Source organism: Misgurnus anguillicaudatus, chromosome 8 (assembly GCF_027580225.2).
Source record: "Misgurnus anguillicaudatus chromosome 8, ASM2758022v2, whole genome shotgun sequence".
Taxonomy (NCBI): Eukaryota; Metazoa; Chordata; class Actinopteri; order Cypriniformes; family Cobitidae; genus Misgurnus; species Misgurnus anguillicaudatus.
The window spans coordinates 28944670-28957366 of NC_073344.2; the positions used below are offsets into that span (position 1 = coordinate 28944670).

Genomic DNA, 12697 nt, shown 5'->3' on the forward strand with positions numbered 1-12697 from the left:
ACTGTCCATTGTGAAATTAGTTAATGCAATATAATACCCTGAAATTATGAAATGTTCGTTCGTGTTTGCTTTCCATAGTGCAAATAATTTTTACGTAATGGTGGGGGACAGTGTTTGCAAATGGTTTCTAGCGCAAAAACGGTCCAAACGCAACATTTTATCAAAATTTTGGTTCAATTTGATCATTTAACGTAGTTATTTTAACTGCCACAAGTAATGCACCATAAGCTAGCGATTAAACACCAGCAGATAGAGAACCACAATAGCAAAATGACAATAACTCGTTTACACATTTAGCTATGCTTTACGATAGGCTAATTCAAATACCTATTCGTTAATTATAAATGCAATGTCTGTTTTTTATCTATTAATATTAATAATAATACACGTATTTTACTTCTGATAAACAGGTGTGTGTGAGAGAGAGATAGTATGCTTACCTTTAACGTTAAATGCAGAACAATAATAGGTTGGTTGTACTTTAACTTGCAAGGATGCTGAAGAACATAAACATCTGAACTTTTCAAAACTATGTACAGTCTGGCTGAAGTTCATGGTGCCAGAATTGACATGACAGCCGAACATTTGGTTCTGTGCACCTGAAATGCTCCGATAATAATCCATGCCACGGCATTAATTGATGTGTGATAATCCGAGTCCGGTTTGCAGAATTTGCAGTCCTATTTTACATATGTCCATTGCTACAGGGCAGGCCCGGGTCACTCTCCCACTCCTTTCTGTAACTTTTGATATGCTTTCGCACTTCGACATCTTGATTTCCCGCTGAGACGCGGGCTCATTGTCGACGTGCGTCAACCCGTAAACACAAAAGGCTTGTTCAACTCCATGCGGCGCTGCAAGAAACGACAGCCGGATGACGTCAAAGTACCGCGAGAACGATTCGAGAAATCATGCAAAGTGTAATTTCGTCTCGCTCTCGCGGCGCTTTGACGTCATCGGCTCACAGTTCTAGTGGCGCCGCTTGAAGTGTAACAAGCCATGGAGTGGGCGTGTGTTTATAAATGTCACGGTAGAATACATGCACACTTGATTTTTTGGTTTTGTTAAATAATTACACTATAAAATTCACTTTAGGAACACAATACACAAGGCAAATGTGATTTTTAAATAAAATATTATCATTAAAATAAAATCCCATTCAACATTAATGGTGGTCTGAGGGGGCGAGATAGTGCCGGTGAGGGGGCGACGCCCCCTCACGCCCCCTCGTGGCGCCGGCCCTGTATTTACGCCTGCCGGCTGTGTAAAAACGTTGCTTTGTTCCGCTATTTTGAATGGAAGCCATTGGAAGCGCTGCTTTTTTATCCCCCGAAAAGGGGCGGTGACGAAATTTACAGTCAAGATCCCGGATGTGCCGGTAGTCCGTATTGCTTTAGCAGCACAAAAGGTCACGGGTTCAAATTCAGTAAAAACACATGATGATAATATGTTAATATTTGAAAAAAAATTGTATAGTGAATATCGTGTTTTACTTCCCATTTTCTATCTTGCAAGGAGTGCAAAATGTAACTTGTCATCTGTATTTTTTTTACTGTATTTATGCAGTATATTTTCTATTCTATATTACATTGCAGACGATACAGGAACACACAGATAGTGTTGTGCTAAGAGACCAGGAATGTTCAACACACTAAAAAATGGTGATAAATAGTATCCTAAAGTTCATAATCATAAGGGGAACCAATTTTGGCGCTATGTAGCACCTCTGTAGAGCCATAAGTGGTGCTAAAGCATCACTAAAGAACACTTATGGGTTAAAATACTGTAGCACAATATGAATCTACACAGGTGCTACATAGGTGATGTTTAGCACTAAAAATGGTTTCCACTTTGATTATGATAAATTTTAATGCTGTTTAGCCACTTTTTTGGTTGATCCTGCCAGTAACATATGCTTGTCGAAGGGCTCCCTCCCCCTGGACTTCTGTTGGACTGAGCATTGATTGCAAAATGTTTGTTCCCCTATCATTCCCTCTAAAACTGCTGGGTTCGTCTTTTTGTGTATCACCAAAATTTGGATGACAGCTGTAGACAGCATGCCCTAATATATTGATGTTCATAGCTCTAATAGTCACCTTTTTGTTTCAGTATTTGACCTGTCACTTCACCAAATTTGAGTTTGGGATAATGGTAGTATGCAAGCTCTGAAGGCTTATTATTTCATTTTACAGCAACTTTTAGGGAGACTCATCTGGTCAAAGGCATGAAGTGTATGTTATATAAAGGAAGATCAAAGTTTAAAGCCACACTGTGTAGTTTTTGGGGTTAAATCTTAGCAATAACCCATGTTTTCTTTCAAAAGTATGTGTTCATTCATGTGTAATTACTTCCACCCACTAATCAAAGTATTCTCGTAAGTGTAGAATCTGCTATTTAAAATACATACGGGCGAGTTTTTTGGTCATAAGGAAATTTTACACAGCAATAGCTCATGCTAGCTGTAAAGTAAGATAAGCATTTGACCATTCACTGATACATACTTTTTAAATCGCTTGGGGTTTGTGGCTAGAAGGGATACAGCTATGGAAAAATCTTGTGATATCTGGCCGGATGAGTGCTGCCTTTTCATCCTAATCCTACCCCCAAATCTAACTATTTTCTGACTCACATTTTCATCTCACGGTGTTCTGAAACAAACAGTTATGACTGACCATCAGTGAGCTGTCAAAAAAATAAATAATCAGCAAATGATAAAAAGGAGAAGTGACTAAGCATCAATATGTTCCAAAATGTTTTGCCCTTTGTTATATTATATTTCAATCTAAAAACTCTTGGTAAATGCAGTTTTTGTTCCTCTTTCTTATAAAGTTTCTGTTTCCTGCCATGTCTCTCATCTTTGTTCTTAGTACGTTTTCACTTCATCCATCCACTTACACTGTAAAAAAAAGAATGCAGCATGAAATTAAAACAACTTGTCAATTAAACCTACTTTTTAATCGCTAAAGTACTTATATATAAGTACAAGAGCAATACTATCATGTATTCTATATAATATCATTTATTAAATATTTCATAATTTTTCTGTTTTCTATGAATTCTTCTTTATACTGTATTTATAGCCTATGTATTTGCTCTAAAACTATTGTAAAACTATTATGTTCACGTACAAATTAATTTGTATACGCCTGTTTATATAAAAATAAATAACATTTTACATCACGTGTGTGTTATATTTATATATTTATTAAGTATGTAAACATCATAATTTTAGAACAAACATGAATAAGACATAGGCTAAGATATAAAGTAAAAAGAAGTAATAGAAAACGGAAAAATTATGAAATATTTAATAAATGGTGATATTATTGATATTATGAACTCATTCAAATCTTTAATCCTTCTAAATAAATTATAAATGTAACGTGATAAAAACACTATAAGAAACACATAGAGGGATCAGACTTCGACAGAACACAGGACATCTTCTCTAATTATTTTCTATTCTAATTATTAAAAGACTTCCAAATAATTTCATCACTCCAGTCTGTCCGTTTATCTTCTAATGGTGTCTTCGATGACGGTATTCCATAAAAATGAAGGCCATCTTTTTTGGTATTCCTATTCTGACACTTAACCGCACAACAAGACATTTTCTAGTGAGTTATATTGTTCGTTTCACTCATGTCTTATTCATTTTTTTCTGCCACCACATTGCGCGCACAGCTTGCAGTGACGTTACTGTGATGTCTACTCGCAAAAGGTCTATACCACGGAGCTTTGTGAGAAAATGTTGATTCAAATTTGAATTTCACACTTTACGGGTTCTTTTTTTGCCTGTTTAAATTAATGTGGAATGTACACTTAATGGGGCGGTTTCCCACACAGGGATTAGACTAGTCCTAGACTAAAATAAATGTAACAGCGGTCCGAAAACAGCTTGCACTGACATATCTTAAAATGATATCAGTGCCTTTTGTTTTGCCTCAAAATGCACACAAGTAATGTTTTTTAAACTAAGGCCTAGTCCTGGTTTTAGCCTTGTCTTTGATACCAGGCCTTAAAGTTTAAAATTTTGCAGTGTATTAGAACAATATACTGTAATTCTAAAATATACCATAATAAACTTTGTACCACTATTTTATTTAAATGGAATAAAGATAACATAGAAAAAATGATAACAAAATAACATAGGGAAAACACAAAAAAAATGACATCAGTATAATTTCACTTTAACATAATAGTGCACTGTTACTTTTGACCCTGTCAGCTGGGACAAAAGTAACACAACAAAAAAAGATCGATTTTTGTGTTACACTTGTATTTAGTAAATATACATGACTATGACCTTGTAAATATGTAGCTGCAAACATATTTTGTCATTTATCTTTGTAAAAAATAATGAAATTATATTTTCATTCTAAATTTCACTTTCATTAAATGTTTCTAAAGCAACTCGATGGTACAAACTTGAATTGTTGAGAATAAAACATTTTTCAACACTATGAAAATTAAATAAGATTTAAGAAGTTAGCACAATATAAATTATCAACACATACAACAGTATTAGCAGCGGGACAAAAGTAAGAAGTGTTACTTTCGTCCCGACAGGAACTCCTGACATTTAAACTCGATTGACTTTTTTTTTAATTCTGAGAAGTCAAACCCGTTATAAGAAAAAAATGTCGCTTTATGAATTGTACTCATGGTCAAAAACAGCTTTCTGGACCTACACACGCAAAACGATGACGATATAAACCAATATTTGTCAGCTCTGTCAAGGCTTGTGTGCTAAAGATGATGTCATAGTTTGGAATGCAAATGTAGTCAGGCTCAGAGAAAATCACTTTGTTACTTTCACTCCAGTTCTCCCCTATTGATAGAAACACATAAAATATTTTTATTATATAGTTTACTATGTCATCTAATATAGTTTTACTCCTCACACCATCCTTCGTACTGTACCTCTCAGATCATCTTTATTTTTCATCTTTCATTGGTATGTTTTCTGTACTGTTCATCATTTATGTTACTTTCTGGTTCATATTGACAGGCCTGAACAGAAGACATTAATGTTCTTGTATTTTAAATGGCATGCTATCAGGGATGGTGGTGGATGAACCCAAGTGCAGACAGCTCTGAACAGAAACTCCCTCGAGGGGGTAAACAAGGCAAGAATGAAATAATAACAGGCATGACAAAACTAGACGGACTCCTGACGATGGTGTAACATACAGATACAAATACAGAACACGTTTACGGGGGTGTCAGGATCCCAGCACCAGAAACAAGACTAAATACACTTAATAACATTCGGGATCCTGACACATGCAGGTGTCAAGACAACATATCGGCACCTACTGTCTGTATGCATTTATAACTCTCATCTTCGGTTTCACATCATTCACTTACTGATTGAAGACTTGTTTACCATGTTTACCTCACTGTAGTGCTAATATAATGGGTTTTGATTGCAACCCAGAGCAGCTCACTGTAAGAACATTGTGTTAGGGTTACAAAAGGTCATAGGTTTGCACTGTAAGTCGCTTTGGATAAAAGTGTCTGTCAAATGCATAAATGTAAACAAAATTGCGACTCTGAGTGAAATCATTTTTTCTAACTTTATTTATGACATTTGTTTTAATTTCACACTCATATAGCCAATCCCAGTGTTAATCTTTGTTGCCATATATGTTTTTAGTTGGGGTACCCTTTAATATAGTTTAGAGGTAAACACAGTTGAGGGCCTGCTTAGTGTTTAGATATTGACAAAGTGCTTTAAGATTGAAGAGAATTTTTCGGCCAAATTAATAGTGTTAACAAAGGCATGTAGTGTTGCATATTCTTAAAAACAGATGTGGTCAATACGAACTGTCAAATGATAAGGAGAGCTGGGTGTGAAGATTTCTAGAAACATGCAAAATATATAAGCTGAGCAGAAAGATTGTGGTAATTTAGTGACCGGTTTCTTTAAATGGCTGTTTTATGAATGTAATTATGGTTATTCATAGATTTTCCTCTAAGTCAAGTCAATTATTTATTTCTATGTTTCATTACTTCAAAACTGCTTTACAAGAAAGATAAAGAAAAAACAATAAAAAACTGGAAAATTGTTAAATATACAGTGTATAATATGTACTAGTATTGCAATTTTTTTGTCCTCAATATATAGATTATAATCAAGATACAAAAATACAAAACCAAAGTTTGATATTACATAAGGAATTTGTAATAATACCATGAACAGGAGTGTGAAAACTGAGAGAAATTATATCAACATCATTAAAATAGTTTGGTTCTAAAACGCAATAAATGCATTTTGACTAATTTGGGTAAAAATGTGTTTTCTATACCAAGAAAGTGTAAAGATGAAAACCACTATTTTCTGTTACAAACTTTCATATAGCACCTAAAGGTTATAAAACATAAAAAAATCAAATCCATAATTTAATTTTCAAAGATTTATTATGAAAAACAGATTATTTTTTCCACAAAATGCAATAAATCCATGACACGTTGTTTTTTCAAAATGCTATAAATCTATTGAATATATATAAACCAGAGACAATAGCCTGATTTTGGTGTTAAATGGCGTTTATTGCGTTTTGGAATCAAACTCTTTAAATGCTCCCTAGCACTACACACCTACAAATTGACGTCTTCAAGATTGTTGCTGGTCCATAACAAAAAAGTATATTATCAGAACTCACAAAACGCTAAACTAAGCCAACAGGGCGACAGCGGTAAGGAACCAAATCATCACTTGTAAAGTTTGAACCAAAACCTTATATATCTGTATAAAAGCCAAAATCTATAACCAAAGACTGGTTCGAAATAAATGCAGGATATTTAGCCGGCTTGTTAAAAGTTTAAGACGTAAACATGCGGTCTGTCCCTACAAAATCAAACTTAAAATGCAAAAAAAAAAAAAAAAAAATTCCCAAAACCTCCAAGGTGCGTGCCACCTGCCATAGCAACAATCTACACCTCCAAGCATGAACGCTCCCCATACATTTATTTAAAAAAAAAACAGCTATATGTTTAGAAAGTAATAATACTATTGAAATAAAGCAGGTATACTGTATGGGTGATTTGTCAGGACAGCCAATAATAATAAATAGCCATTGCATTACCAAATGAGGCAAAATCCTGCGTTTGGACCTCGTATGTGTTAATGATGTCTTCAAACTTTAATGCTGTTGTTATGTCGACTGCAAACTTGAATTTGACGCGTTGTTGTTGTTCTAATCCGTCTTGGTCTTGAAATATGTGCGTATAGACCATTTCAAAAGATGTAAACAACACTGGTCCAGAAGCATTGGTCCGATTTTTAACACTAGATAAACGTTGGGATAAAATAAACCAACAGAACATATAAAGCTGAATTAACTGAAGTTAAACAAACATCTTAAAGATAATAATATATGTGAAATAAAAAAATAACTCTCACAAACTATAACAGGAAGTGTTTCTGGACCAGTGTTGTTTACATCATTTGAACTGGTCTATAGCCATGTTTGTAAATGCTTAAAATGTTGGCTGCCTGCTAAAGTTAATATTATCCTACACTCATTAGCCCACTTTTTTATGTGCGTACTGGATATGTGTCATAAAAATATGCATAAGATTTCATTTGAATTAATTTTTAATTAACATAATCACAATTAAATTAAAAAACACCGTAATTACTTATATAGCCTTTGTCTATGAAAGAATATAAAAAATATTATAAAATTTCTTGTTCAGGGCCCGGTTCCCCGATAACATTCACTCTTAGCGCTAAGAAGACTCAAAAAGATATATCTTACCAAAGATGTTTGTGTTCCTAAGTGTGTTCCCTGAAGTGTCTCTTAGGAAGCTTCTTAACACGCTGCCTCTAAGTTCGACGTAACAAAGTCGCTGTCCCAAGTGAAGGTGCTGAATTATTTGCGATCGATTAAGAAAGACAACGCTTTCTATACAAATGAAACATTACTCAAATTATTCCAGTAACATTTATTTTAACATAGTTTAGTTATCTGTAAAATATAGACTATTAATTAAATTATCAAATTGTCAGTAATACGGATAGACGAACTGGGTATCCCTCGCTAATCATCTAATAAAAATCATCAATAAAAAACAACCTATCTACAATAAACAGAGAGAGTTAGATAGGGAATATGGTCTGAGAAGATCCAGCAGCTCCATAATGGGTTGTCTTGGGAGGCAATTTTTGTAATTTAGCAACGTCAGGCAAATTGTCAAAAGGTTTTAAGTGTTGCAGAATAAAAAAAAATGGCATGGAGGTGTTGTGTGGAAGTCTGTTCCCCCTATGTTTCCCTGTAGTGTTTTTATCGCGTTTTTATCACATTATACGTTTATTCTTTATATACATTGAAAGTATTAATGGCTACTGAGATGTGTGTGCATTTATGTAATGTATCTTGATTGTTCTTGATTGTAAATCAATTATTTTTACAGCATGAATCATATTATATGTATAATATATATTTATTTTGTATGGAAACATAACAGTTTTAAAACAAACAGTAGAGAGAGAAAAAAGGAAAAAGACAGGCTATATGTTAAAAGACATAAAACTGTCAAATATGAAATATTTAATAAATTGTGTAATAGAATACACGATATTATTGCTTTTTAGTATAACCAATTCAAATCTTTAATCTTTCTACGTAATTATAAATGTAAACTCTGTAAACATAGAGGGAACAGACTTCGATGGGGAACAAACACCGGCGCCGTCTTTGATTCATTAGTTTTGATACCAAATAAATTCAACTGCATAAATAGCCCTGTATCCATTGTAAACATTTTTATTTTTAAGTCTTAAAATGTCCATAACATAAAATCATTGTCAGCATACCATAGTTTGACTTGTACTGCGCTGCACTGATTTCTAAAGACTGCGGCGATAGCGTTTTGCGCTCAAACAACGCTAAGAGAGAGCTTTCGAATGGCCCAGACCAACCTTACGAAAGTGTGACTTACAGAAGATATACTTAGCGTACGAACGTTTTGGGAATCGTGCCATAGAGTTAAGAGAGAGGTTAAGGAATAGGTTAAGAACTACTTAGCGATAAGAACTTTTTGGGGAACCGGGCCCTGGTTCTTCATTCTGATTGGTTGAAACGTTGAAATGGTCTAAGCCGTGATAAAATACCCCGGTAACCCCACGGTTCAGACCGCATTACAGAAGTATCACTGCGCCACTGTTGCTGCGTACTGATTTATGAAAATAAACACCACAGTCTTTAATCATATTTTAATTTTTTCTACAATTGCACAATTAATGGTGATATCCAGATAAATGTCCATTAATATTGCTGACTCAACTCGTCAATAAAGAGAAAACATTCTCTTAAGAGTTTCTAACTCAAATCCGTATTTCCGCTATCATCCACTAGATGGGGATCTTACCCAACTTAAACACTGAAACATTCACTCAACACTGAAGACACCAGCCGTTTCTCAATATGCGTTCTTGTCTGTGCTTGCGTTCTTGTACTGTTCCAATTCAAAGTTCGCATCAAGCCCAAGTTCACATAAAATCCCCGGATGTGTTCTTGATCCGCCCATTTTATCGAGGATGCATCAGAGGAGACTTGTGTGGACTTATGACAGCGAAGTTTCCCAGAATGCACTTCGCGTCAGGAGTTCGTTCTTCCGAGTCTGAACTTGCAAGTTCGAACTACGAAGGACACAAGTCCGAGTTTGGCGTACTTGGTATTGAGAAACAGCTACCGTGTAGTACCGTTCATGGCTCTGAATCTGATCTCTTACAAAAGTTCTTCACAAAAATGGAATTATCTCAGCTTTTAGCTGAAATTTTGAGAGGTGATAAGAGAACAAATGAAGGTAGGATGAAACTTTTTTTTTTTAAGCGGATGGTCTGTTCTTTCATTTGATATTTTATGTTTATTTAAAGAAGATATTTTTTCTGTAAAGAAGATCGAACACCGGCCGCGCAGCTCAGCGGCGCGCAGCGGCGCGCAGCGCCGCGCCGTTCTAAAAAAAATGTAACACATTGTTTTCTATGAGTGTACTCACACCGGCGCCGCCAGGTGGCGCCTGTCCGCGCCGCCCAGCTGTGACTCAGGAAGTTGTTCAAATCCCTGCTGCGCCACACAGCGCCACTCACATAGTTTAACGTTACATAACATCATATGTGTCCCAAATCATTAACAAGTAACATTGGCTGCTAACCTATATTTTGCATTTTGAACGAGACGCTATCTGACGAAGCTTGCGCTATTTAATGTGCACTTCCGGTTTACAATACCTCCGAGTTCTCCTAGGCGTGACGCGACGCGGCGCTGCGCGGCACTGAGCTGCGCTGCCGGTGTGCGATCCCCTTAAGGCATTCAACTAAAACTGGGTGGCAACTTAAAAAAAAACGCTGACGGGGAAAGAGTTAACATTAAGCATGCTTCCACGTATATTTGATTATCACTCCAACAGTTGCACGATATGTTAATGTATATTTTAAATGAATGTTGATTTATAAAAATAAACACCACAGTCTTTAATCATATTTTCATTGTGTCTTTGCTGCGTCTGTGTTGATTGTGAACTGCGCTCTGTTTCAGTCACACTTGATTCTGAGGAACTACTTTGTTTGGCGGAAGAGTAATATTTATACTAATATAATTACAACTTATTTGTGTTTTTTTTTTTTATGAAATCCTGCTAACGTTATGCATATGAAGTAACCGTTTTATAAAAGCAATAAACCCTGCAGAGCAGTGGGGTTACAGTGCATTTTATAACAGCTAAGGGGCGTTGTTAGGCACGACGCGAAGCGGAGTAACCCACTGCTTCTTGGGGCCTATTGCTTTAATAACTTTTGCGCTTGCTCACAGCATTCCCACAGCTGCTCTGTTGCTGATGACTGGATTTTTTGTTGGGCGTCTCGTCAAAGGGAGTTGTGAGCATTTTCATGTAAAAGCAGTAGAAACCGCTGCCTTTCAGATATGCGTGTTATGCATGGAAAAAATTTAATCTTCATCACTTATCATGGAGTCCATGGCCAGGGAAAGGCTATGGCTAAGCGTTCCCCAGCCTTACACACGCTCCGCTCATGCTTGGTGGGGCATGTGGTTGGGGGGTTGTTTTCTTGTTTGTTCTAAACACTACGTGTCGAACATGGCCATCTGCGTGTAGCCACTGTTGAGTATACTTTGAAAGCCGCGTAAAAAAGTTTACTTCATGGTTGCTTAGCTACGAAAGATGCCTATTTGCGTATTTAACACACATTTTTAGACGTAACATGAACGGCCATGGGACGCTACAATGAAGGGATCGGCAAGTGACTTTGGCCGCGGGCCAATATTTTTTTTAGACAGTAGATGGCAGGCCAGCTGCTGTTGCCACACTTATGTGTCTTATTTTGAATTAGCCTAGTATAGGCTATCTGATCTTTTGTCAAGCAATATTGTCTTTATTTCCTATTTAAAAGACAAAAGACCTAATTTAAAATAGCTAAAAGAATGGTTGTTCTGGTGTTTCTTTGTCTGTTTGCGCAGTAGGCTGGTGGAAGAGTTTTGTGCAGCATTTAATGCAAATATTTTTTATCAGGTAATAAATTTTATCAGTGTGTTATACTCGAATAAATAATAATGAAAAAAGTTCAAAAGTCGGAATGTAAGGGGCTGGACACACCAAAATTTTTAGGGAGCGTGCACACCAACGCTTTTACGCCCACGGCCGGCGCATTTTTTCGAATGTTTCCAATGGAAGCTCTGCGTTTTTCAAATAAGCCAGCAGCTAGCGGGTTTTTTCCGCGCTGAAAACCGACGCTTTTCAGACTCGTTTAAAAGTTTTGGTGTGTCCAGCCCCTTAAACGCGTCTGAAAACGCCTTGAGGACACCGAATACCAGCTGTTTTTCAGCTGAGTGCCAGCTTTCTTCAGCTGAGCGCTTTGGTAGCTGTGATACTTCAGCTGTGAGCCGGTTGGTTGCTGTGGTAATGTCCCGCCCCTCCTCCACTGTGATTGGGCGGCCGTGTGAGAACTGACATTGACGAGCGGAGCTTTTCTCCCAAAGTTGAATCTCTTTCAACTCTAGACGCTCAGCGCCGAGCGCGGAAAAACCGCAGAGCGCCGGTTTTCAGCGCGGAAAACACCCGCTAGCTGCTGGCTTATTTGAAAAACGCTGAGCTTCCATTGGAAACAATCGAAAAAATGCGCCGGCCGCGGGCGTAAAAGCGTTGGTGTGCACGCCCCCTAAGTGAATGAGACTTACAGGAGAGTATGGTTGCTATTCAAACCCTTATTAAAATGGCTGTAATCTGTTACCACAATAGTACCTGATCTGTTTAAATGATTTCATTGGTAGTATATGTCTGCTAAGGTATTAAATAAAAAAATTGTCTAAACCTGTTTCATTTATTTTTTCTATTTTTGATCCGAGTGCACAAGAAGATAATCGGAAAACAAGTTTTTTTTGGTTTTTTTAAGTTCAGAAAAAAATAATGGAAAAAGTAGTTTTTCTTTATTTTCTTTTTGGTTTTAATTTGAAAAAACGGTTGACGGAATGAAACATGGGGCCCTATTTGTAAACCTTTATAGAATAAAAATAAAATAAAAAATAGTCTGATTTTTAAAAAACAAATATAACCGGCATGCATCTCGCGCTGATCACCGATGATCGATTCTGCACATCTCAAACAAGCCTTTTGTTTTTAAAAGTAGGCAGGATTATAATACATTATATCCAAACAGTGCTGTCAGAAATCGTGA

General features: G+C 36.3%; 1 long non-coding RNA gene across 1 annotated transcript in view; it reads left to right on the plus strand.

The window, feature by feature from the left end:
- LOC141365580 (uncharacterized) overlaps positions 1 to 12697 on the plus strand; it is a 169749-nt gene that overhangs the window by 70991 nt on the left and 86061 nt on the right. The window lies entirely within an intron of this gene.